The sequence below is a fragment of the Mustela nivalis genome (genome assembly GCF_964662115.1).
Source record: "Mustela nivalis genome assembly, chromosome: 1".
In the NCBI taxonomy this organism is placed as follows: Eukaryota; Metazoa; Chordata; class Mammalia; order Carnivora; family Mustelidae; genus Mustela; species Mustela nivalis.
The window spans coordinates 149,309,330-149,334,530 of record NC_139020.1 but is presented as its reverse complement, the minus strand read 5'-3'; the positions used below and the strand labels follow the sequence as shown (position 1 = coordinate 149,334,530).

Below are 25,201 nucleotides of genomic sequence, written 5' to 3'. Positions count from 1 at the left end.
CAACTAATTCTTGATGGAAAATATGCTTATATCACATAGGCGCACACCAAAGAGAAGGAAAAGCCTCCATTTATCCTTTCTCTTTGATTTCATTTCAGCTTCTGGAGGCAAAGTCAGCCCAGGCAAGCCTCATGCAGCACTTCATGGCACAGAAAACTGTTGCATCTGGCTGGCTGCTCTGTTATCATAGAGCAACAGAACCTTGGCAGCAGCCTCTTGAGCAGGTTACTTTGACTCTGAAGGCTATTTGCATCACAAAAGAGTCTCTGAGCTGCACCAAGATTCAGCCCTCAAAACGTGGGTGACCCACCCTGTGTACATCCACCTTTCTATGTAGTTACTCTTCTCATCTGTGACTGGCCTACTTTCACACCCACTGCTCCCATGGTTCTTAGTCTAGCCGGTTCCAGGGTCACATGAGCTGCCACACCCTGGTTTTATCTGTTGGTTTAATCCCTCAATTCAACCAGTGGTGTGCCAGAGCTAGTTCCCACTGGCTTAAGAAAACCAGTAGCTCATAGCTCTTCAAAATGTCCTATTCAATAGCATTACATTGGTAGGTTGAACTCAGGCATTGTAAGGGTAATTACATCACAGAAATCAGCAAAATCTGTAAGATCTACCCCCAACCTGACCCAGAAAGCCAATTAAATATTTCCTACCACATGCTGGATCTGTCCCTTTTGAAAAGGGGTAAATATGTGTCCATTTATCATGGTCAATATAAATAATACACATTAAAAAATGATTTAAAAGAAGAATTTTAGGCCAACCTTAATTGGATTCTGATTTGAACCACTAAATGTAAAAAGATATTTGGAAATATTTGAAACCAATTATAGATAATATTAAAGAACTCATGTTAATTTTTTAGGCATAAAAATATGGAGGAATAGAAGGGCACTTCCTCAACCTGATAAAGAACATCTATAAAAAAAACCTACAGCTAACATGATTATGTGGGAGAAACTCAAAGTTTTCCCTCTAAGGTCATGAATGAAATAAAGATGTTCCCTCTTCTTTTCAACATTGTACAAGAAGTCCTAGCTGATGCAATAAGACAAGAAAATAAAAAACAATACAGATTGGGATAGAAGAAATAAAACTGTCTTTTTTTAACAGACAACATGGTTGCCTATGTAGAAAATCTGAAAAAATCAACAACAACAAAAAACCTCCTGGAACAAATAAGCTATTATAGCAGGGTTGCAGGATATAAGATTAACTAACAAAAGTCTATTGCTTTTCTACACATCAGCAATGAACAAGTGGAACTTGAAATTAAAAACACATTACCTATGTCAACTATACTTGAACAAAAACTATTTTGAAAACCACATCATTTACATTAGCACCCCCAAAATAAAACACTTAGGTATGGATCCAAAAAACATGTACAAGATCTATACATGAGGAAAACTACAAGACTCCAATGGAAGAAATCAAAGAACTAAATAAATAGATGTCAGTGGATAAAAAGACTCAAAATTGTCAAGATGCTCATTTTTCGGCAGTTTGAATCGCGGTGCGATGAAGGAGTAAGCGGTGGGATCTCGCTGGCTGTCTGACTAGTTCTTTGTCAGCTTTGCTTGTTTGAGCTTCAGCAGAATTCGAAATGGCTGGCGGTAAGGCTGGGAAGGACTTTGGAAAGGCCACGACAAAGGCGGTTTCCCACTCACAGAGAGCCAGCTTGCAGTTCCCGGTGGGCCGCGTTCAATGACACCTGAAACTAGGACAACCAGTTATGGATGTGTGGGCGCGGCTGTTGCTATGTACAGTGCAGCCATCCACAGAGGTACTTGAATTGGCAGGAAATGCATCAAAAGACTTAAAGGTAAAGCATATTACTCCTCCTCACTTGTAGCTTGCTATTGGTGGAGATTGAGAATTGGGCTCTTTCATCAAGGCTGCAGTTGCTGGTGGTGGTGTCATTCCACACATCCACAAATCTCTGATTGGGAAGAAAGGACAAAGGAAGACTGTTTCAAGGATGCCTGGATTCCTTATTATCTCGGGACTCTAAATACTCTTAACAGCTGTCCAGCGTTGGTGATTTTCGGGGACTGTATTGCTGTGAAAAACAGAATTTTGCCTTTTTGTAATTCTATTTGAGCAAGTTGGAAGTTTAATTAGCTTTCCAACCAACCAAATTTCTGCGTTTGGGTCTTAACCATATTTAAGTGTTATTGTGGCTTCAAAGAAGCTATTGATTCTGAAGTAGTGGGTTTTGTTTTTAAAAAACTGTTCGGATTTTAATTGTGATGCAGAAGTTATAGTAACAAACATTTGGTTTTGTACAGACATTATTTCCACTCCAGTGGATAAGCTCAATAAAGGTTATATCAAAAAAAATTGCTCATTTTTCTCAATTTGTTCCATAGATCCAATCCCAATCCCAATCCCAATCAAAGTCCCAGCAGATTATTTTGTGGATATTAACAAACTGATTCTAAAGTGTATTGGGAATGGCAAAATTCCCAGGATGGCGAGAATTGAAACTATCTGACTTCAAGGTTTAGGATAAAGACATATTAATCAAGAATAGACAAATTGATCAATGGTACAGAGTAAATAGTCCAAAAATGGACCCACATAAATATAGTCAACAGATCTTTGACAAAGTGGCAAAGACAATACAATGCAGGGAAAAAGTCGTTTCAATGAACCATGCTGGAACGATCAGAAATATGTATGTAAACACAGACGTTATGCCCCTCACCAATTAACTTGACATGGATCACAGATCTCAATGTAAAATGCAAAACTATAAAACTAGAAGCTAACACAGGAGAAAATCTAAATAACCTTGGGTATGGCAAGGACTTTTTAGATATAGCACCGAAATCACAACCATAGCCTTATAATTGAGAAGTTGAACCTCATTAAAATTAAAAGCTTCTGCTCTGTAAACGATTCTGTCAAGAGAATAAGAAGACGAACCACAGACTTGGGAGAAAACATTTGCAAAAGAGATGAAGGACTGCTATTCAAACCAAAGAATTCTTAAGACTCAACAATACAAAAATGAACAATCTGATTTTTAAAATGAGGAAAAGCTCTTAACGACACTAAAGAAGATATATAGATGGCAAGTAAGCATATGAAAGGTGTTCGACATCATATAATCATTAGGTAATTGCAAGTTAAAACAACAAGATACCACTACACACTTAAATATAAGAACGGCCAAAACTCCAAACACTGACAACAACAAATGCTGTTAAGGATGCGGAACAACAGGAACTCTCACTCTTTGCTGGTGAGAGTGCAGAATGGTACAGCCCCTTTGGAAGATAATTTGGCAGTTTCTTACAAAACTGAACATATTCTCGTCATACCGCTCAGCAGCGCTGTGCTCTTTGGTATTTACCCAAGTTAGGTGAAAAGTTATGTTCGCACAAAAGCATGCACATAGATATTTATAGTAGCTTTATTCATAATTGCCCAGACTTAGAAACAGCCAAGAGCTACTGTCCTTTAGTAGGTGAATGGATGAATACATTGAGGTGCATCTAGACAATGGAATATTATTCAGCACTAAAAAGAAATGAACTATCAAGCCATGAGAATATAGGGAAAGATCCTAATGCATATTATGAAGTGAAAAAACCTAATCTAAAAAGGCCACATACCTTATAATTGCAACTACACGATGCTCTGGAAAAGACAAAACTATGAAGATAATGAAAATATTAGTGGTTGCCAAAGGTGGGGGGTTAGACAAAAAGGCTGAGCACACAGGATTTTTAGGGCAGTGAAGCAATTTTGCATGATGGTATAATGATGGATCGATGTCATTATATATCAATCAATCTATCTATCAAATCTATCTATCAAAACAATAGAACGCACAACACCAAAAGTGAATTATAATGTAAAGTACGAGTTTGGGATGATCACGATAAGTCATGTAGGATCATCAGTTGTCACAAATGTACCACTCTAGTGACAGGTGTTCATAATGGAGGAGTCTATATGTGTGTGGGGCAAGGGATATATGGGAAATCGCTGCACTTCCCACTCAATTTTGCTGGAAATCTAAAACTGCTCTAAAAAAATAAAGTCCACTTTTAAAGAAATGATATTATGGTTATATAAGGAATTGTTTCTATTGTTTAAAGAAGTATTGAGGGAAGAAATGCCATGATGTCTGTAATTTACTTTAAAATCACGTCAGAAGAAGAAATGAAGCAAATACAGGAAAATGCTAACAATTGTTAAATCTCAAGTATGGATGTGTGGAGATTCATGCTACTATTCTTCATTTCTGTATTTTTTGAACTTTTCATAACAACAATTTTAAAGAACTTCCAGCCATGAAAGCTATGAGTTTGGACAATCTCAAGTAGAACTGTGCGTATCTGTCCCCTAAAATCTGGGCCTGGATTACTCGAAAAGTTGTAAACCTATTGGGTTGTTATCATCCCAGTGAAAGCCTGTGATAGCACACACTAGGACTGTGCAGATCTGGTAGCTGGCCAGGGCTCTACCTGCCCCTGTGCATGTGTGGGACTGGGCTAGGGTTAAGTTTGCAGTCTGCAGGATGAGGCAGCCACTGACCAGCAGGCATTTCGGGCTTTCTCAGTCAAGCTGGAGGCCGTTGAGTGCAGTACACATTCCACTATTTAACTTTCATGCTTTTTGTAATTGTATAGACTGACTGAAAACCACGGTTTTTCAGTAACCCACATAGGAATGACCCCCCCCCCATTTTTTTAAATTAAATGTTTTTGTTTCCACTAACTGCATTTGGCATGGCTATCCAATTCTCTGAGCAGCAAACACCATTTAATCAAAATAATATTTTAAAATATGTATTTTCTGGTACTAATGCCTCCCCCTTTCCCTCAAGAGGAATCCTTTGGCCTTGGAGAGTTTTAGGGAACTTTTAAATGCATTTAGCATCTAACATCCAAACTAGGATTTTATTTTTTTGAAAAGATTTTATTTAACTATTTATTTTAGAGTGAGAGAGCACAGCGCACAAGTGCAGGGACAGGGGATGGGGGGGAGGGGTTGGAGCAGAGGGGGAAGGAGAGGCAGAGGGAGAGGAACAAACAGAATCCATGCTGAGCAAGGGGAAGGTCACAGGGCTCATTCCCAAGACCAAGAGATCATGACCTGAGCTGAAACTGACTAAGCCCCCAAACTAGGATTTTAAATCAAGAAATGCCTTTAGGAAAAAAGGTTTTTTAAGTCCTTCTTTTCCTACCCTTTAGAGAGAATGGCAGTCCTGGTGGACCTGAGGGTGACCCTAGCCTTTTAGGTCACAGAGTCCTATTCAATCAGGAAGAGAAAAGGGGCTTAGGAGGGAGAAGCCAGTGTCAGTATGTGTCTTAAACACTGCCTCTGGGCTTGCGTAGTGTGTCAGATGAATGGAGAGAAATTGGGGGCACCACTTCTGCCCACGTCTCATTTGGGACCCTGGGAGGAGATGACCCCATAAGCTCCCCACACCAACCTACCATGGGAAGCCACATCAGAGAACACTCAGGGGCCCAGTGTGATCTGGCAGAAGGAGTTTGGGTCTTATGTGATTTAGAAGATACTCTCCAGTCCCCATGTGCCCTCTCAGGGTACAACAAAGCTGAATTGAGATGCACTGGGCCTCCTGAGAGCCCCCTGGTGAAGGTGAGGTTGTCCCTGAGCAGAGGAGAGTGGGAGAGACACTCAGAAGACTGTGTGGTGCCAACAGGAGCAACAGTGGGCTAAGTCAACCTGAGAGGAACCAGTCTGTGAGTGACAGCAGCAACACCAGTAGGAAACCCAGACCCAGTGGTCACCATCCACACAGCAATCCCAGACTGCTGCCCCATGGCTGAGACTGGCCCTTACATCTATCCAACCATCCCACCCTCCTTCTGATATCGCAGGGTCCTGTAATATACAGCCCTCTCCCTTATATTTACACAACACTTCAGAAAGTGGAGCACTTCCCATGAAGACCTAGAAAGACTGTGTCAGCGACTGCATTTAACCAAGTGCACTGGACCTTGTAAACATGGCTGCTCCTGTCCCTTACTCCTGCTACCTGACAGGGCAGGCTTTCCTGACAAAAATGCAAGAACTAGATTTCCTTTGCTCATGTGAATGCAATGTGAGAAGATCTAAATCGTGCTACAGCCAGAGTTTTTTTTGTGGTCTATCCTTCCCCCAAGATGCTCACAGCAAGAGTCTCATGATCAAAGAAATCTGGGAACACCTCTATCTTGAATGTCCCTCCTGGAGCTTTGACATATTGAGGGTTCTGAATGTTTCTCAGAGGAAACCTTGTTGAATCTTTGTTGATCTCAATGCCATGCTTGGCCCCCACTCCTTCCTTTGGATAACCTCCAGAACACAGCAGAAACTTCTTCAGTAGAAAAGAAGGTTTGCTGGGCTCACTTATGGGAAACCACACTTAGTCTCCAACAGGCCCGGGGTGGGTGGGAGGTATTTTCACCTACCTCCTTGCAGAAGAAATGACACATCTCCTAACTGGGCAGTGTCAGTTCCCAGATGGCTCAGCCACATGAGCACTTTCCAGCATTTCTAGCCCCTTGTTGACAGGCACATTTGTGTGATTAGGGTCAGGTATGTCCTGCATGCAGAATTTAACTCTAGCTGATGCATGGTTTTCATTTTGCTGCCAGAGACAAGCTGTTAAAATACAAACACATATTTTTGGTTTTCCCTCACAAACCTTTGACTGAAGTGGAAAGAACACTGGACTAAGTGAGGAATGTAGAAAAACCTGGGTTTGAAGCTCTGCCCATGCATCAGTGGACTACCAGTCCCAGTTCAAGTATCAACAAAACCATCAAAGGCAAATGGAAGCAGACTCGCACCCTTCACTGAAAACCCTCCCAGAAGAGGATGTGGGCATCTCCAATTCCTCAGGCAGCCCTGCATATCACTCCCATAGCCTCCTTGTCATCTTAGCCCTCCCTGTGTTTATTCCTCAGACTAAGACTTAAACAGTCCTGGATTGTACCTGGTGTTTCTTGGGGCTCATAAAATCCCATGTCCCAACTCCTATCTCCTTCCCCTTGGCCAGTTATAGATTTAGGGCTTTTCCCCTCTCCCTTGCTGTGGCCTGAGAACTTCAATTGAACCATAAGGCTGAGACCAGACAGTCTGTAGGCTTGGACATCCCATAGAGCCTTAGTTTCATCCATAATGACATTAATAAAAGATAACTGTTTTGTCTGCCTTGCAGGGCTGTTAAAAGATCAAAGGAATAAAAGTCTACCTAAGTCTGATGTTCACTGGAAAACCCAATGCAAATGTTCCTTGTTATTATCTATTTTTTATAGAATTTAATTTTTGATGCTACACAGTATCTTTAGTGACTCTCCAAACAGCCAGTGTTGTTGTTTTCTCATCTAAGAAAGCAAAAGGTTTAGTGAATTATTTTCCTACTCAAAGAAATCTTAAATATGGAAGGAGGGAGTCAGTGTCCTCAGATACATACAATGAAACACCCCTGTGAAGAGGATGCTCGCCCTGTACAGACAGGTGCCTCCTAGCCCATGATCCTACTCTACTTGTTAGCTACAGATTCAGTTCCTGTTCATTTGGGAACTGCTGACGTTGAATATTCATACTGGCTTCTATTTTCTGTTGGCCTTCATTACTTCCTTCCTCCCTCCCTGGCTTCCAAACTTTTGTGATGTTGAAACCTTTGGCACACAGGGCTGCTGACATACCTTTTGTACACCAAGCTGTTGTGCTCTACTTTTAGAAGTAAACACAATCACATGTTGTTTTAAGGAGCTTCTGGAAACCTCTGGGGGAATAGATTCTGTCCAGCTCTGATAGATTTTGAACAGAAAATTTCCGGTTCTTCCAACTTCTTCACGTATTAGCAGAATAGTTGCTCTAGGTCTGAGTATCAACAAAACCATTGAAAGCAAATGCGAGCCAAGCCTTGGACCCTTCACCATTTTCTTAGTACTGAACATGGGCTCAGATTTTCTGGCAGCATCATCAAAACTCTCAACCTAAAATCATCTTGGGGAAGCCGGAGTAAGGGCAAAATCCCTGGAGAATACTATGAAAGCACTGAAGATGAAGGGGATACATTTTAATACCCCCAACAAACCTCTCCCAGATTAGTTCTGAGCCAAATGAATCATGGCTACATTGGATTTCTAGCCGAATGGGTTTACCCACTCCAGCGTTGCCGTCTTCAGGGAGACATTGACCAACAGGAATGTTTCCAGGGATGAGGGCCAAGGTAGTTCTTTACCCTATTGGCAAGTGAGGGGGCTCCCTAAGGCAATCAGAGCCTGAACCTGATTGGAAATCTCCATAACCCCCGATACTTGATTATCTTCCTGTCCCTGTGTAATTGTAAGATTAGATTCTATTTGGCAAAGGATGCCATCTAATCCACCTTGGAATCTCCATTTGTAAAACACTGGCAATCACAAATCCTCACTTCTCCCCTTTCCAAAAGGTGAGATTTGAAATTCTTATCAACTCTCATGTGTGGGAAGTGTTCAGGAACAACATTTTCTGTTTACAGCCATACTCTGTTAAAGCCTCACTACAATCCCACAAGGATAATCTGGGTAAGTACTACCAGTCGCATTTTATGGTTAAACAAACTAAAGGTTGTAGAGTTTGAGGGGGTTCCCCATTGGTCCTATTGTTGGTAATGACAGAGCTACCAAGTTCTTTCTTTTCATTTAGCAGCTTTTAAATCTAGGCCTTTTGTCTGGCTTTGAGAGATTGCCTAGAAAAATCTGTGCATTTTTCTAGAAAGGTGATCTGTAGCTGTCATGGGATTTCCAAAGAGATGCAAGATTCAAAAATGGTTAAGAATACATTGACTATTTTTGTTTGACATGGAGAAGGTGTTCAACATTTACATGCTGAATTGAATTTGAGGTTAATTGATGTTGGGAAGATGAGACACAGAGGGATAGCACTCTTACTTACAGAAGAGTGCCCTGTAGGAAAGGACCCATGAGCTTCCACAGCTGAGTTCCTTGTCATGGTAATTCAGAGAACCATGAAGAAGTTGGGCAGTAGGCCAGGACAATTTCCTGATGCATATATATAGCCCAGAACCCTGGACCAACCCAGCTCACCTGAGGAGGACATATTCCCAAAGAAGTTTATAGTGAGAACACTGTTGAAAGAGAGAGGAATCGCCAACCCTTCCACTGGAGTTGGAGTGTGGTGGCCATTTGAGGGGTTCTTGGGTCTTCTAGGACTTCCCTAGCAGCAAAGGAATGAAACCTGCCTGAGGGGAGTCTTGCCGTCAGCGGGCCCAAGGCTCATTACAGAGTGAGACCAGGGCAGAGTTGAGCTTCCCAACCTCATGCAGAGAAGATAAATGAATATGGGGCTTTGGCAAAGAGCTGAAACAAATATGGAGATCAAGGAGGATCACTGTCAAGCCAGTTGTCATCTTGGCAACTGGATCAGCTTTAACTCTACACATTTGGGCATCTTCGAGGACTAGACATGTACGATGGTTGGGCATCTATTCAGAGACATGAAGTAAAATCAGGACATTGATCCCGACAACAGAATATTATTCCCCTTCTTGGCTAGCAATACACATGCTGTTAGAATGTGTAAAATCTGATGAACTTGGGCAGTGGGAAACAAGCACAAGAACCCTTCCAGTTTGGGCTGTTTTGGTCTTTGTGTTTCACAGGATGTATTTAGAGGAGAGATTTCCGTGACTACTGAGACACAGAGAAACTTGGTGCCCAGAGAAGAATGAGGGGAAACAAGAGCCTGCGTGTGTGTCCCATGGTAAACAATGAGGCCGGAAGCATCCATCTGGAAGGCAGTCAAAACAAACAACTGCCCGATGAAATGCTGGGGTCCCTGTGTTCTCAAAGTGAGTGGCTCCTTAACAAAACTTTGCTGGATAACAGATATGAAAGGATGGTTAAGGAGTTGTATGGGAAAAAGTTGAGAGCAAAGTTTTTGAGCAGCCAAATAAAACGTGTTTGTGCAGGAGTCACACAGAGAGGCAGAGAGGGAGAGAGGAGAGCAGAGAAACTCAGATTCAGTGGTTGGAAATGCTCTACAATTAAAATTCAGCCCACAATTCATCTCAATCTCTTTCAGTGGAGTCCTGGCACTACGCTCGGGTTGTGGCAGCTTCTTGAGGGATCTGGAGTATAATAGCCTGGGAAGAAATATATGATATGTTTCGGGATCCTTGCATTCTTCGTAATCATGTTACAATGATGGGGGAGGTTCAAGCAGTGGTGCAGGCATTATTTTAATTCACCTAGTGGAAAATTACTGAAGCATATTTCATATAATTAGGGTCAAGAATGGATTTGGCATCATTTGAGGCAAATGCCCCAAACACAAAGCCGATTCAGCTGGCATGGTTTCTAGCTTAGAGAACAGCAAGTCTGGCAACAATTAACCAGGCAAGAGGAAATAGTAGAGAGACCACTGTTTGGCCACCCTCTGCACAGATCAGGGCAAAGAATTATGGAACTCCAGCAATTAGCAATATAAGGGGCCCACTGGAACACAGCAACATGTTGTGAGTAATGGCTTGCGCCTGGAACATCTCAGGAAGTTTTATGAATGTTAATTTAGTTGTGCAATAGTCCAGGAAAGTAAATGTTCCTTGTTTTACAAACACTAGGCTTGCTAGGAGCTGGGCCTCGCTGAGACTCATAGGTGTTCTGGGGTAAATTGACCCAGACCCTAGTGCTAATAGATTAAAAAGAAGAAGAAGAAGGAAAGAAGTAAACCGATATTGTTAACGACATAGCTGATGAACAGAAACTAGATTTGGAACAGAACCATGATGCTCAACACAGATGCTTCTATTCAGGACCAAAAAACAAGTTGTCAGCTTAAAGCTGTCAGCTGTGCTCAAGAAAGGATGGCAATGAAATCCCCAAACCAGCCTCATGGCCATAAATGTCCAGTGAGCCTGGCTGTCAGAGTGTGGAAGTCTGGTGTTCAAGTGTGGTAACATCTTGGTTTGCTGGTTGATGTTATGAAGTAGAACCAAAAGGCGCCCATGGCATCACTGTGATTGCTTCCCTTCCCCCTTAGGCTACTTCCATCAGGTGCCTTGGGGATAAGACCAGTAGGCTTGTCTCTGGGCAGATTTCAAGGGGAGTATTGGGAAGCAAAGTACCAACTATTATATACAGCAGAGCACATAAATCAGTAGATAGAAAAAGTAAGCCTCACAGAAGTTGACATAATGTAGGAGAGATCCAAATAATGGTGGCTTGAACAAGATGGAAGCTACTTCCCTCTGCTGTAACAGCCTGGACATCAAGAGTCCGGGGCAGGTCTGTTGGCCTATGAGGGAGGGACCCAGTCTCCTTCAATCTTGTTCTCTGCTGTCCCTAAGGTATTCCCCTCAATTAAGTGGTTCAAGATGATTCATCACCACCATGTGCCCATTCCAACAGCAAAAGAGAAAAGCAGGGCACTCCTCTAACCAACAGGAGAACAGCCTGGATGTTCCGCATAACCCTTCCCTTTGGTCCGGAGACAGTCATGTGTCCATAACTACCTGCAAGGGAGACTGGAAATTAATTTTTTTTTTCTGGGTAGCCATGCACCCAGCCAAGAATTGTATTTCTTTGGAAGCAGGAGAGAGGCAGTCTGAAGGCATAAGGGGAGATGGCAGTCAAATCTTTGGCTCCCTGTTACAAGTCTCCCATTCCATGCTCCTTTATTAGTTGTCCCTCCTCGTCCTCCTCTAACCCCAGCACTTCTTTTCCTGTGCCCCACACAGTACTTCAACTTTCTTTTTGTCCTATCAACTTTTTCCCGGGCTCCATGGTCCCAAACAGAACTCTCTTTTGTCCTCCTCTTTTTGTATTCTCTTCTTCACACAAAGAGGAGAAGCTTAAAAATAAGGAAAGACAAAGTCCTATCTTTCATGAAATCTGGCAAGGATTTTTTTCTAGATGTAACTCTATGTATTAACTTGACCACTTTAAACAATCACCTCTCTAAATACAGTGGAGGCCTTCCATAGATAGGAGTGGCTCTAACATTGTCTGTACTCCATGGGTTCAACAACACTGAATAAATTTCAAACACGCGAATCAAGGACACGAAATACATTTCGAACACACTTCTTCCTTTGTTCTGGTTGGAACATGGATGGACACATGTGAGAGACAGAGTAGCAAATGGACAACAGCCTGACCATGTATAACAATAGGATTCTGACTTACACAAGAAGCCCAAAGAGCCAAACCACAGTGTCTACAGCAATTGGCCCAGACAGAGTCAGGATTTGGTCAATAGCAGCCAACTTCCCTTGGTTTTTGTTTGTTTGTTGTTTTGTTTTGTTTTGTTTCGTTTTGTTTGCCACCACTGACCCTACAGCCTGCTTCTAATTCTAGGCCAACTAGAGGAAGCCTAATAGCAACTACGCTCCCCTAACCAATTACATAGGATGCCCTGCTTCTAGTTCATGGGCCTCTGGCTCACCCATGTCCCCTCCTCCAGCCTCTAATCAGAGGACTCCTGAAGCCATCACTTTTTTTTCCCTATAGAGCTTTCCCACCCTTCTGCCTTGGAATCCCTACCAAAGGCGATTGCTAACTCTCTTGCTAGGGCAAGTTCTGAATAAATAGCTTCTGCTTGTTCCCACTTGTTTATTTTACTTTATTCATTTATTTTCACACTTGCAAAAAACTCACTAAAAACTGAGCTGAACATTAAAACCAGTGTTCTTTATGTTGGTTACTCTATAAATCTTACCCACCAAAATTTTTTAAACATTAACTTTGCTCAAACTTTTGAATAAAGAAAAGACGGATGATATTAGGAGGAGTAAAGGAAAAGTAAAGAACATGGTAAAACAAGGTAAGTACCATCAGTTTCACTGGGCAATATAAGAACCAAGAACTTCTCATTGGCAGTTCATTTGAAATGCCTCAGGCAGACCTAGGACCTTCTTTCTATGTAAAGACCATGATCACCACCCTAAAAAGGGAGACTGAAAGAGATCATGAGAAGTTGCACATTCCGAGTTTCTGGGGCCCTGTCCACTTCCTAGAGTATGCATGCAGATTAGGGGAAATAAGACCTAGACCAAGACACCACTTGACCTAAGTAGTAAAACTTTACTAACTAACCTATACAGGCACCATGTTTTTTCTCCATGACTCTGTTCTAGTGACACACCTCTCTGTAATGGTCTATTTCATCTTAGTGTCTAACTTACTGCAGCCAGTGCCCCTTGCCCCCTTGGGAGACCCACTAAAGATTGGTGGGATTGTATTCCATCCTGATCCGCAGAAGCTCTCAAGATTACCACAAAGAAATTTCCTCAGTTCTTTCCCTTGGGGGCAGGGGAGCCCATGATGTCAATTAAACCCAGACAATCAGAAAACAAGATTCCCTTACCAACAAACTGAGCTGATTCTTTTATATTTTGAAGAATTTAATTCAGGGAGGTTCTAGGAACAAAATGGACCTTTTCCCCAGTGTCTTGGGCTGACTTTTTGACATAAGTTGTGATATTCCAGGAAATCAAATATAAAGAGTTGAGAGTGAGGCTTAGAATTAAGGTTGAGGCATGGCTAAAAGTTGAAGAATCAACAGTATTGTTTGTGACAGGAACACTGGGCTGTGCTTCTAAATTTCAGAGCTGAATTGCAAATGTAGAGGATAAACCCTTCTATTTGTACTCCAGCCAGACTGAGGTCTGCCAGGGTCACGCAGGTATGGATGGCTTGACACTCAGCAAAGATCCCAGGGGCCTCACAGCTATCACCAGGGACACACAGGGATGATGGATGAAGGGAAGGATGGCTACTCACAGATGGTGGGGACGAGACTCAACTCAATGATGTTAATGGAGTTGCAAAGTAGAAGACAGGACATTAAATATGAATGCCAGGGCACCTGGGTGGCTCAGTCATTATGCATCTGCCTTTGGCTAGGGTCATGATCCCAGTGTCCTAGGATCGAGCCCCTCATTGGGCTCCCTGCTCAGCAGAGAGCCTGCTATGTTCCCTTTCTCACTGTGTCTCTCTCTGTCAAATAAATAAATAAAATCTTAAAAAAAAAATAAAGTAAATATGAATGCTAGAATCGAACTAACTATCCCCAGTCTGCTGTGAAGCACAGGCTTCTCACCTTCCAAGAGGACATTACCTGTTGGGTATCACCAAGCCCTTCCTTATTTTCCTAATTCATCCCAGCATCTCTCAGAGGGGTACTAAGATTTTCCCCATTTAAAACTGTCTGCAGATGTCCTCCTGGCACCAAGTGTGGTATCAATGTCACCCCAATCATCACCTCTTAGCTGACAATGTCTTGGCATGCTCCCATATCACCCCTGCCCAGGACATTCTTAGACTCTTACCATTGAGGCCCTGAACCCCTCTCGCCTAGCAGCCACCATGTTGCTCACATGCATCCCATCCTTTCCCATTCCCCCTGCCCTCCACTGCTCAGGTCTCTGCAGCCCAGCTGGACTCTTGCCCTGACTGCTGAGCCATGTGCCCAAGCCTCTGTCCTCTCCTGCCGCCACCTGCCCCCCATCACCTTACAGACTTGACCACATCCCCAGCCTGACTCCCCAAGCTCTCTTCCCCCCACAACCTCAACCTCACTTCCCTGACAGCCCTGCAGGTACCCTCTTGTCTAGCGCTACATGCTCTGGCTGATGCTGCCTCTTTCTCCCTTTCTAAACAAACATTTTTGGGGGCACCTGGGTGGTTAAGCCTCTGCCTTCAGCTCAGGTCATGATCCCAGGGTCCTGAGATGGAGCCCTGCATCAGGCTCTCTGCTCGGCAGGGAGCCTGCCCCCCCGCAACCTACCTCTCTGCCTACTTGTGATCTCTCTCTGTCAAATAAAATCTTTAAATTTTTTTTTCATTATGAGTTATAACATTAAAAATCCCAGTTAGCATGAGAACAGGAGAACTTCACTCCATCCCTCCCAACCACCTCCCACAGTGTGAAAAGACAGATAATCTACAAAACCTCATCAGAGAACTAAGGTCACAAGGAAACCAGGTGAACTAGATTCCAAAGACAAGAGGGAGATAAGGGACACAAGAACTGTTTCACCTTCAAGCATGGACAGGTGAGGTTATTATGGGCCACTATGAAACACATAGTGTATAAAAATAGAAAAATAAAACATACCTGAGCTTCATGAATTATTGGAGAGTAAACACCTGTATGATGGCCACCGGGGGTAACAGACAGGTCATGATGCTCCCTCCCCTCCTAAGAGGAACAGCATTGCTGGTTTTTTTTTTTTAATTATTTTTTTTTTTAAAGATTTATTTATTTATTTATTTGACAGAGAGAGATCACAAGTAGGCAGAGAGGCAGGCAGAGAGAGAGGAAGGGAAGCAGGCTCCCGGCTGAGCAGAGAGCCCGATGTGGGACTCGATCCCAGGACCCTGAGATCATGACCTGAGCTGAAGGCAGTGGCTTAACCCGCTGAGCCACCCAGGTGCCCCAGCATTGCTGGTTTTTATGGTAAAGACTCCCTTGCTTTTCTTTATCCTTTTACCACTATATGTGAGTCCCTAATCACTATGGTTCAGTTTGCCTTTTAAACTTTATAAAACATAGCTCTACCATAGGTCTCTCCAGCAGCTTCCTTCACTCAGCACTGGGTGCATGAAATTCTGCCCCACTGCTAACGAGTATAATTTAGGCCCATGCAGCTTTGCTCCTGACTCCTCCCACCTAGAAGTTCTGTCCCTCACTGTCCCAATCCGGTCTCCACATGTACCTGCCAAATCAACCCCGACCCTCAGAATTCAAGGCAAATGCCCCTTCCTCTTCTAAGAAGCCCTCCCTATAGCCCTGTTTGGAAGCTGCCACACCTGCACGGGACTCCAATACCTTGAACTCATCTGCCAGCTCTTTCACCTACCTTGCTCTGCACGATGGTTCCTTGTCCTGAGATTACACCACGTTGTCATGTGTCCTCAAAACCAGACACCTGGACTGATTTATTTATTTTTGATCCCACAGAGTGCTTGGCACTCAGCCAATGGGAGATATTCAATGAATTCAATGAATGGGTGGATCTACCAAACTCTGCCCACACAAAACAGAAGTGTCATGGACTCTGTTGGACCAGAGCTTGGCAGAGCCTGGAGGAGAGCCTGGAAGGTTTTCTCCTTCTTGTTTGATTTTCTCACATGGTCCTGTAGATTTCGGAGTGTCAGGAACTAGAAGCAAGACTGCAGTTGCTCTGGGGGTTGCTCTCTGGACTGACTGCCCCATTCGGATTGTTCCCATTGTATCTGTGTCTTAGAGATGTGATGTGTAGAATATTGTCTGGCTCTTCGAACTTCCATATTTTTAGATTTTGGTTAAACAAGAGTCTTCTTTCAGGCTCTCTAGGATTAAACCAGTTGGAATATCATTTCAGTTTGAATGAAAACAGAGCTCCTTCCCTGACATGGAAATTTTGAGAAACGCAAACTGGAGAGATGGTCTGGGTGCACCTTTGATGACCCATGGCAGAGAAAGAAGTATTCAAGACACCTCAGTAACAGTGATGAGTAACAATGAGCATCTTTTCATGTGTCTGTTGGGCATCCAGATGTCTTTGGGGAAGTATTTGTTCATGTCTTCTGCCTATTTTTTAATTGGATTATTTGTCTTCTTAGTGTTGAGTGGTGTCAGTTCTTTATATTTTTTGGATACTAACCTTTTATTGGATATGTCACTTGCAAATATTTTCTCCCATTCCACAGGCTGCATCTTAGTTTTGTTGATTGTTTCCCTTGCTCTACAGGGGAAATAAGAGTAAGCTTTTTAGTTTGGTGTCATTCCAATAGTTTATTTTTGCTTCTGTTCCCCTTGCCTCAGGAGACAAATCTAGAAAAATGTTGCCATGGCCAGTTTCAGAGACATTACTGCCTATGATCTCTTCTAGGATTTTTATGGTTTCAGGTCTCACAGTTAGGTCCTTAATCCATTTTGAGTTTATTTTTGTGTGTGATGTAAAAAAAGTAGTCCAGTTTCATTCTTTTGCATAAAGCTGACCAGTGTTCCCAACTTCGTTTGTTGAAGAGACAATTGGATATTCTTTTTCCCATTGGATATTCTTTCCTGCTTTGTTAAGATTAATTGACCATAAAATTGTGGATTTATCTCTGGATTTCTATTCTGTTCTATTGACCTATGTGTCTGTTTCTGTGCCAATACCATAATGCTTTCATTACTACAGATTTGTAAAATAACTTGAAGTCTGGGATTTTGATACCTCCAGCTTTGCTTTTCTTTTTTAAAATTGCTTTGCCTATTCAGGGTCTTTTGTAGTTCCATATAAATCTTAGGATTGTTTGTTATAGTTCTATGAAAAATGTTATTGGTGTTTTGATAGGGCCTGCATTAAATGTGTAGATAGTTTTGGGTAGGACAGACATTTTAACCATCTATTCTTCCAATTCATGAGCACAGAATGTCATTCCATTTCTTTGTGTCATCTTCAATTTCTTTCATCAGTGTTTTATACTTTTCAGATTATAGTTCTTTCTCTTCTTTGATTAGGTTTATTCCTAAGTATCTTATTATTTTTGGTACAATTGTAGGTTAGGATTTTCTTAACTTCTTTGTCTACTGCTTCACTGTTAGTGTGTAGAAATGCAACAGATTTCTGCACATTGATTTTGTATTCTGTGACTTTACTGAATTCATTTACCAGTTCTAGTAACATTTTGGTGGAGTCTTTAGGGTTTTCTATATTTGGTGTCATGTCATTTATACATAGTGGAAGTTTTACTTCTTCCTTACCAATTCAATCTCTTTTATTTATTTATGTTGTCTAATTGCTGTGGCTAGGACTTCCATATTATGTTGAATGAAAGCGGTGAGAGTAAACATCTTTGTCTTGTTCCTGACCTTAGGGAGAGAGATTTCAGTTTTTCCTCATTCAGTATGATGTTACCTGTGAGTTTTCCACAGATGGCCTTTATTATGTTGAGGTATGTTCCCTCTAAATCTGCTTTGTTGAGGGCTTTTATCATGAATGGATGTTGTAATTTGTCAAAGGCCTTTTCTGCATCTACTGAAATGATCATATGGTTCTTGTCCTTTCTCTTATTGATGTGACACAACACGTTGATTGATTTGTGAATATTGAACCACCCCCACCCCCCGCAGCTGAGGAGTAAATCCCACTTGATTGTGGTGGATGATTTTCTAATATACTGTTGGACCCAATTTGCTAGTGTAGTTGTTGAGGATTTTTGCATATATGTTCATCAGAGATACTGGTTTGTAGTTCTCTTTTCTGGTGGTGTATTTATCTGGTTTTGGCCTCAGGGTAATGCTGGTTTATAGAATTCAATTTGGAAGTTTTTCTTTTTCTCCTATTTTTGGAACAGTTTGAGAAGAATAGGTATTAGCTCTTCTTTAAATGTTTGGTAGAATTTGCCTGTGAGGCTGTCTGTCCCTGAACTTTGGTTTGTTGGGAGTTGTTTGGTTGTTGATTCAATCTCCTTGCTGGTAATTAATCTGTTTGAATTTTCTTTTCCTTCCTACTTCAGTTTTGGGAATTTATATGTTTCTAAGAACTTACACATTTCTTCCAGGTTGTGTAATTTGTTGGCAAATAGTGTTTTATAATATTCTCTTGCAATTGTTTGTGTTTCTGTGGTATTCGTTGTTATTTCTCCTCTTTCCTTTGTGATTTTTATTTGAGTCTTGAGTCCTCTGTCTCTCTCACTGATGAGTCTGGCTAGATGTTAATCAATTTTGTTGATCTTTTCAAAGAACCAGCTCCTGGTTTCATTGATCTGTTCTATTGTTCTTTTAGTTTCTATGTCACTTATTTCTGTTCTAGTCTTTATTATTTCTTTCTGCTGGTTTTGAGTATTGTTTGTTCTTTTTCTAGCTCCTTAAGCTGGGTGGTTAGGTTATGTATTTGAGATTGTTTTTGCTTCTTTAACTAGGGCTGTATTGCTATAAACTTCCTTCTTAGAACCACTTTTGCTGCATCTCAAAGGTTTTGGACCATTGTGTTTCCATTTTTGTTTGTTTCCATCTATTTTTTTTTTTTTTTTTGCTTCTTTAATTTCCTGGTTGATCCATTTATTGTTTAGTAGCATGTTGTTTAACCTTCATTATTAGTGTTCTTTCCAGATGTTTTCTTGTGGTTGATTGCTAGTTTCATAGCATTGTGGTCAGAAAAGATGCATGGTATGACTTTGATCTTCTTGTATTTGTTGAGGCTTGTTTTGTGGCCTGATACGTGATCTATTCTGGAGAATGTTCCGTGCGCACTTGAAAAGAAAGCATATTCTGCTGTTTTAGGATGCAATGTTCTGAATATATCTGTTAAATCCATCTGTTCCTGTGTGTCATTCAAATGCTCTCGTTCCGTATTGATTTTCTGTTTCAATGCTCTGTCCGTCCATGTAAGTGGAGTGTTAAAGTCCCCTACCATTATAGTGTTGTTATTAATTAGTTCCTTTATGTTTGTTATTAACTGGTTTATGTATTTGGGTGCTCCCATGTTGGGTGCATATTTACCATTGTTGCATCTCCTTGTTGGATTGTCCCCTTTATCATTATATAGTGTCCTTCCTTGTCTCTTTTTACAGGCTTCTTTTTGAAATCCATTTTGTCTGATGTAAGTATTGCTATTCTGGCTTTCTTTTGACATTCATTTGCATGATAGATGGTTCTCCATCCCCTTTTAATCTACAGGTGTCTTTAGGTCTGAAATGAGTCTCTTGTAGGCAACATATAGATGGTCCTTATTTTTTTCCCATTCTGATACCCTATGTATTTTTTTTTTTTATGATTTAAAGATTTTCTTTTATTTGTTTATTTGACAGACAGAGATCACAAGTAGGCAGAGAGGTAGGCAGAGAGAGAGAGGAGGAAGCAGGCTCCCCACTGAGTAGAGAGCCCTATTCGGGGCTTGATTCCAGGACCCTGGGATCATGACCTGAGCTGAAGGCAGAGGCTTTAACCCACTGAGCCACCCAGGGACCCCAACCCTATATCTTTTGATTGAAGTGTTTAGTTCATTTACATTCAAAGCAATTATTGATAACTATGTATGTTTTGCTATTTGTTACTTGTTTGTGGTTGTTTTTGTAGTTTTTCTCTGATCCTTTTTTTAAATACTTTTTATGGTTTGCTGGCTTTCTTTAGTGAAGTACCTGGATTATTTTCTGTTTATTCTTTGCATATCTATTATCAGGTTTTGATTTGTGGTTATCATTAGATTTGTATACAACATCTTCTGCATATAGCAATTTATATTAGGTTGATGGTTACTTGAGTTTGAACTGATTCTTTCCTCCTCTTCCTCCCACATTTTAGGTATATGGTGTCGTACTTTACACCCCTTTATTCTTGAATGACTTGACTGACTTTTTTTTTTACAGAAATACTTACTTTTACTGTTTTTATGTTTCATACTCTCATTTATGGTCTTTCCTTTCCACTCGGAGAGTTCCCTTTAATATTTATTGTTGGGCTGGTTTAGTGGTTAATTTTTATTTGTCTGAGAAACTCCATCTCTCTATCTATTCTGAATAACAGCCTTGCTGGATAGAGCATTCCTGGCTGTAGATTTTTCCCTCTCTATAATTTTGAATATATCATATGAGCAGGACAATTCTTGAAAGGCGTTCTACGTCGAAGAGCTGCAGTGGGGAAAGGCTGTTCCCTGCAGTGGGCAGGAAGGGTTGTAGAGGCTGAGCAGGGTGAAAGCTGGAGGCCTGTTGCAATAATCTAGTAGAGGCAAGACAAAACGTAAAGGAGGAGGGTAATTGAGGGTAATAAATGTATAGGCAACATCAGACCTTGCCATAAAATAAAAAGGATCCATGAGGACAGTCTGTGCATTGTAAAGCCTCTATCTGGGCTTCCTTTTGACATTTCAGCCACAATTGAGACACCCAGGGTTAGGTCAGTTCACATGTACAGAGGAGATCTTAAAGATGGGTTTAAGACACTACTCCCTCTGCCATTTTCTTGCCCTGTTGTCCTGCAAATATCACACCATTTGTCCAAGTCTCATTGAGGAAAATTTTCTTATGTACCCGTTGTGGACATCTGTGATTTGACTACTTAGTATCTGTTCCCTTTTGTCTAATAAGGCCTCTCTGATTTTTGCTTGCCTCATTCTTCAGTAGTGGAGCTTATACCTCTGGCAACAATGATTGGTTTAAGGACAGACACACACCCTAAGTCAGTCCAATCAAAGTGAATCTTAGGAATTTTTGTGGAAGTCACTGGAAGAGTTTTTTATTCTTTCCCATTGAGTGAAACCCTGAACTTAGTCATCCTGCAGCCATCTTGGCTTTAGTAAGGAAACAGTCATGACACAGAGATCAAAAAAGGAGCCAACAATGTATGGCAGAGCAAACGTATGATATCAAGGCAAAACAAGTCCTAATGACACTCTTTTGGGTCCCGGATCAAGCTACACTTAAAGTCAGAGAGGTTACCCTGGATTTTTCCATTACATTTAGATTCTTATATAATTTGCTGGTTTCACCCAATAGAACAGTGGAAATATCTAACTCTGCAGATGCTGAGCTCTCAAATCACTACCTTGACCCCAGGGCCAGAGTTTGGTTGGTGATGTCTTTCACCAATGGACTTGGTCCTGTGCAGCAACAGCCCCTCTGGGCAGCATATTCAGTAATCCAAACTATCCGCAGACACACCCACGTTGGCCCTCTGAAGCTGGCAGTGAGATGATGAGCAGGCCCAGCTCACTGCAGCTGGAGTTGCGTGGGAGGCAGGCTTCACTGGGCTCAGCACCGGGAATGCCTGCAGGTGTGTATTGTCATCTCTGTGCCAGCATGCCATGTGCTACATTGCCTCCGAAAGAGGTGTTTCTCCAAAGCCTGCGGTGGAGGCTTGTGGTATTGCCATAGGGGAAATGGGAGGAACCAGGATAGGATTTTCATCCCGGTGGCATCCAGTCACAAGGGCAACAAGACCTCCTTGCTTGGGGTATACTAAAAGCTGTGGACTTGGTGTGTGATCCGGGTGCTTGAGGCAACCCCTCCCCAAAGGAACTGGTGCCAGTCCACCGAATCACCATCACCAGGAGGACCATAGCACTGACAACAAAAGCACTCACTTGTCTGGCCATGAAGGCTTCCCCAGGGCAGTGGCTCATATCAGATATGTGCTTCTCAGTAGCCCACAGTGGGTGGGTGTTGGAGCCAGGGTGCTAGGGTTGGATACTGGTAGCTTTGTAAGCATGGGCAAGTGGCTTAACCTCTATGCCTCAGTTTCCTCAGTCAAGTATAGATAATAATAGCATCAGCATCATGAGTTGTTATGAGGATTAAGTGAACGAATATCTCCAAGACTGGGCCGCTTATAGTGAAGGCTACAGGTCAGTGGGAGAAGCATTCTTAAGACTGTTTTTAGCTTACTGGCAAGGCTAGGCTTTGGACCAGGACTTCTAAGCCCTAGATCTTCTTCTGACTCAGCCAGAAACACAGAGGTGATCTTCACACACTTCAGAGCGGTTCATGCGGGCACACCCACACCCCCAGAGTGCAGCCTCAAGGGAAATCTCTGTCAGGTGTTCCATCTGAGTCAATGGCATACTAGGCATATTGTCATTAATTATACTCAAAGCAAGGATGTGTCATTATTCCCAGATTCTATGTCTGCAACTGCAAACAGGCAGGGAAACTTACCGGAGCTAATGGGGTATTTATTGGGGTTCATGGAGTATTCCTGCTTTCTCAGTCTCCCAACTTGTGACTGCTTCAGTGTTAAGGACAACAGGCAACTGAGCACTCTGTTGACCATTCTGACCTGACTTTCAGGGTAGCAAAACTTGAGTCTTCTTCATCCATTTGGTGTGAGGGGGCCTAGATTTGGGGTCCTTGTGCCTGCAGACACACCCTCACCTCGCATAACAAGCCTCAAGCCTTACTGACCATGAAACGAGATCCAATCTCACTGTGTTGACTGCCCAGCTTTGCTATGATCCTTTGGTGGTGCCTGTCTCTCAGGCTGGGGTGGGTGGACATCGGGAGTTCAGTGAAACATTAGTCGTCCTGAATGATTCTCAACCCAACTTTGGATAAGGATAAGTTCCAGGCAAAAGGGGACAGTTCCCAAAAAGCAGCTTGTTGGCTGGACCGGTCCAATAATCTTCTAACTGGTCTCTAGCCTTTAGTCACGGCCCCTTCGGATCCATCCTCACTGGCTACAGGGAGTGTTCTGTGAAATATGATGCTGCTATTTGCTTGTCTAAAATCCTCCCGTGATTCCTGCAGCCTAGAGAAGCACTGTTCAACAGGACTTTCTGTGACGATGGGCATGTTCTACATCTCTGCTGTCCAATATGGTGACCCTAACTACATGTAACTACTGAGCACTTGAAATGTGGGTGATGTGTCTGATGAACTGAATTTTTAGTTGCATTTTACTTCAATTAATTGAAATAGAAATTGCCACATATGGCTAGAGGCTACACATTAGACACTGCAGAGTTAGAGAATGAAATCCCAAGTTCCAGGCATGTCCTAGCCCTATTTGAGCAAGTTTAATTTGTTTGCCAGAATTCATTCAAACTGGGGATTCCAGCCATAGCAAATGACTTACAACTCCCTAAAACCCTATGCCCACTTCACACCTCCATGCACTGGCATCTGCTGTTCTCTCTGCCTGGAATGTTATCATTCCTGCCCAAACACGCCCGCAAACTGCCTGCCAGCCAAACAGCCCTCCTTCAATACACAATTTCAGTGTTACCTCTACTATCAAGATTTATCATTCACCCCTGGCCTCCCCATGCAGAATTAACCACCCCTCCCTTTCTGTGTCAGTACAGACATGCCACAGGCCCTTCCATGCCTCAGAGTGCCCATGTGTTTCCCATATGCTACTCTCTGCAAGTAAAGGAAGACCCCTGGAGAGAAGGTTCCATGTCAAATTCACGTTGCGCCCCCAGTGTCTGGCCTAGGGATTGGCTCGTATCAAGCAGTCATCAGATAATGGCTGAAGGAATAAAATAATTGTAGTGGACATATGTCGTACTTCAGGCTTTCCCATGTCCAACCTCTTGTCCTCTTCTGTCCTGGTTACTCTTTGGGACTTCTCTTTGTGTGGGGCCTTGGGAGTGAGGGGAGTTGAAAGGGAAGATGTTCTTCTCACTTCCTGGGCCATCCTTCCAGAGAGCATAAGGAACGCAGTGATGCCAGGGCGGATGGAGGTCATACATGTCATTTCTGCTGAGTGGCCTGCCAAAGCTCCCAGATTGGCTCTCCAGCCTCCAGTCAACCATGTGAGCTCCTGACTCGCTGAGAGCTGGCTGTCTCTTGGTAGTTGGCTATGAAGTGACACTGGCAGTCATGAAGTTAACTCCCAGGTCTACAGAGCCCTGCAGGAGGAAAGGATGTGTTTTTCTGTGATTAGAATCAATGGGTGACAGGGCTGAGCTGTCAAAATACACAGAGCTGAAGTTGAGTCTGAGCAGAGGACTCCCTTCTCACCCTGGGCAGCAAAGTAGGACCCAGCTGGCACCAAAGGGAGATATAACAGACAATGTTGGGGTCTGGCCCATGCCAGGAGAGCACAGTACCATCTATTCCAACAAGAGTGACTGGGATAGCTGGTTAACCACATGCTGGGCTACCCTATGCCCTAAGAGAGAAGCAGAGGGCTACCTGGAGATTCCAGGTGATGCTGAGGAATTGTTTTGACAGGGATTGGGACACTGAGGGCCATGATGGGGATTTGGTGTGCTCTTGGCAAGTATTGTTGATTGGGCTTAAGTGAACATCCCTTCAAATACGCTGTGAAGTGAAAACTGTATTCATCCCTTCAGCAAAGTTTATGAAGGGCCTCTTCCTTTGCACAAGATGCCATGTCAGTAAGCACTCTTTCCCACCTCAGGGCCTTTGCCCAAGCTGTGTCTCCTGCCCAGATTTCTCTTTCTGCCTTGTCTGAACCACTCTTACCCATCATTCACATTTAGCCCCTTCATGCTCAGATTAGGTCTCCGGGACCTTGGTACCTCACATGTCAGAGTTATAAGTGTGTAGCCAGTTATTGGTGGGGTTGTTTGAAGAAAGGCCTTCTTCCTTGATACACAGCAGGCACCGTGAGAGTGGGGACAGTGTCCGTCCTGTTCACAGAGGCATCCTCAGCACTGCATGCTACAGTGTCTGACACACGAGAATCATTTGTTGAATAAATGAACAAAAGAGTGAAAGTGAAGAGGAAAGAAGGGAGAAAGGGAGGGAGGGGGGACGGAAGGGCCGTAGCACTC

The 25,201-nt window shown here is 42.6% G+C and overlaps 1 pseudogene across 1 annotated transcript; it reads left to right on the top strand.

Annotated features, from left to right (window-relative positions):
* The first annotated feature begins 1,519 nt into the window (after positions 1-1,519).
* LOC309842754 (histone H2A.Z pseudogene) lies at positions 1,520-2,338 on the top strand (annotated as a pseudogene). The gene has a single exon. The product of its transcript is annotated as a histone H2A.Z pseudogene (transcript).
* The last annotated feature ends 22,863 nt before the right edge of the window (positions 2,339-25,201 follow it).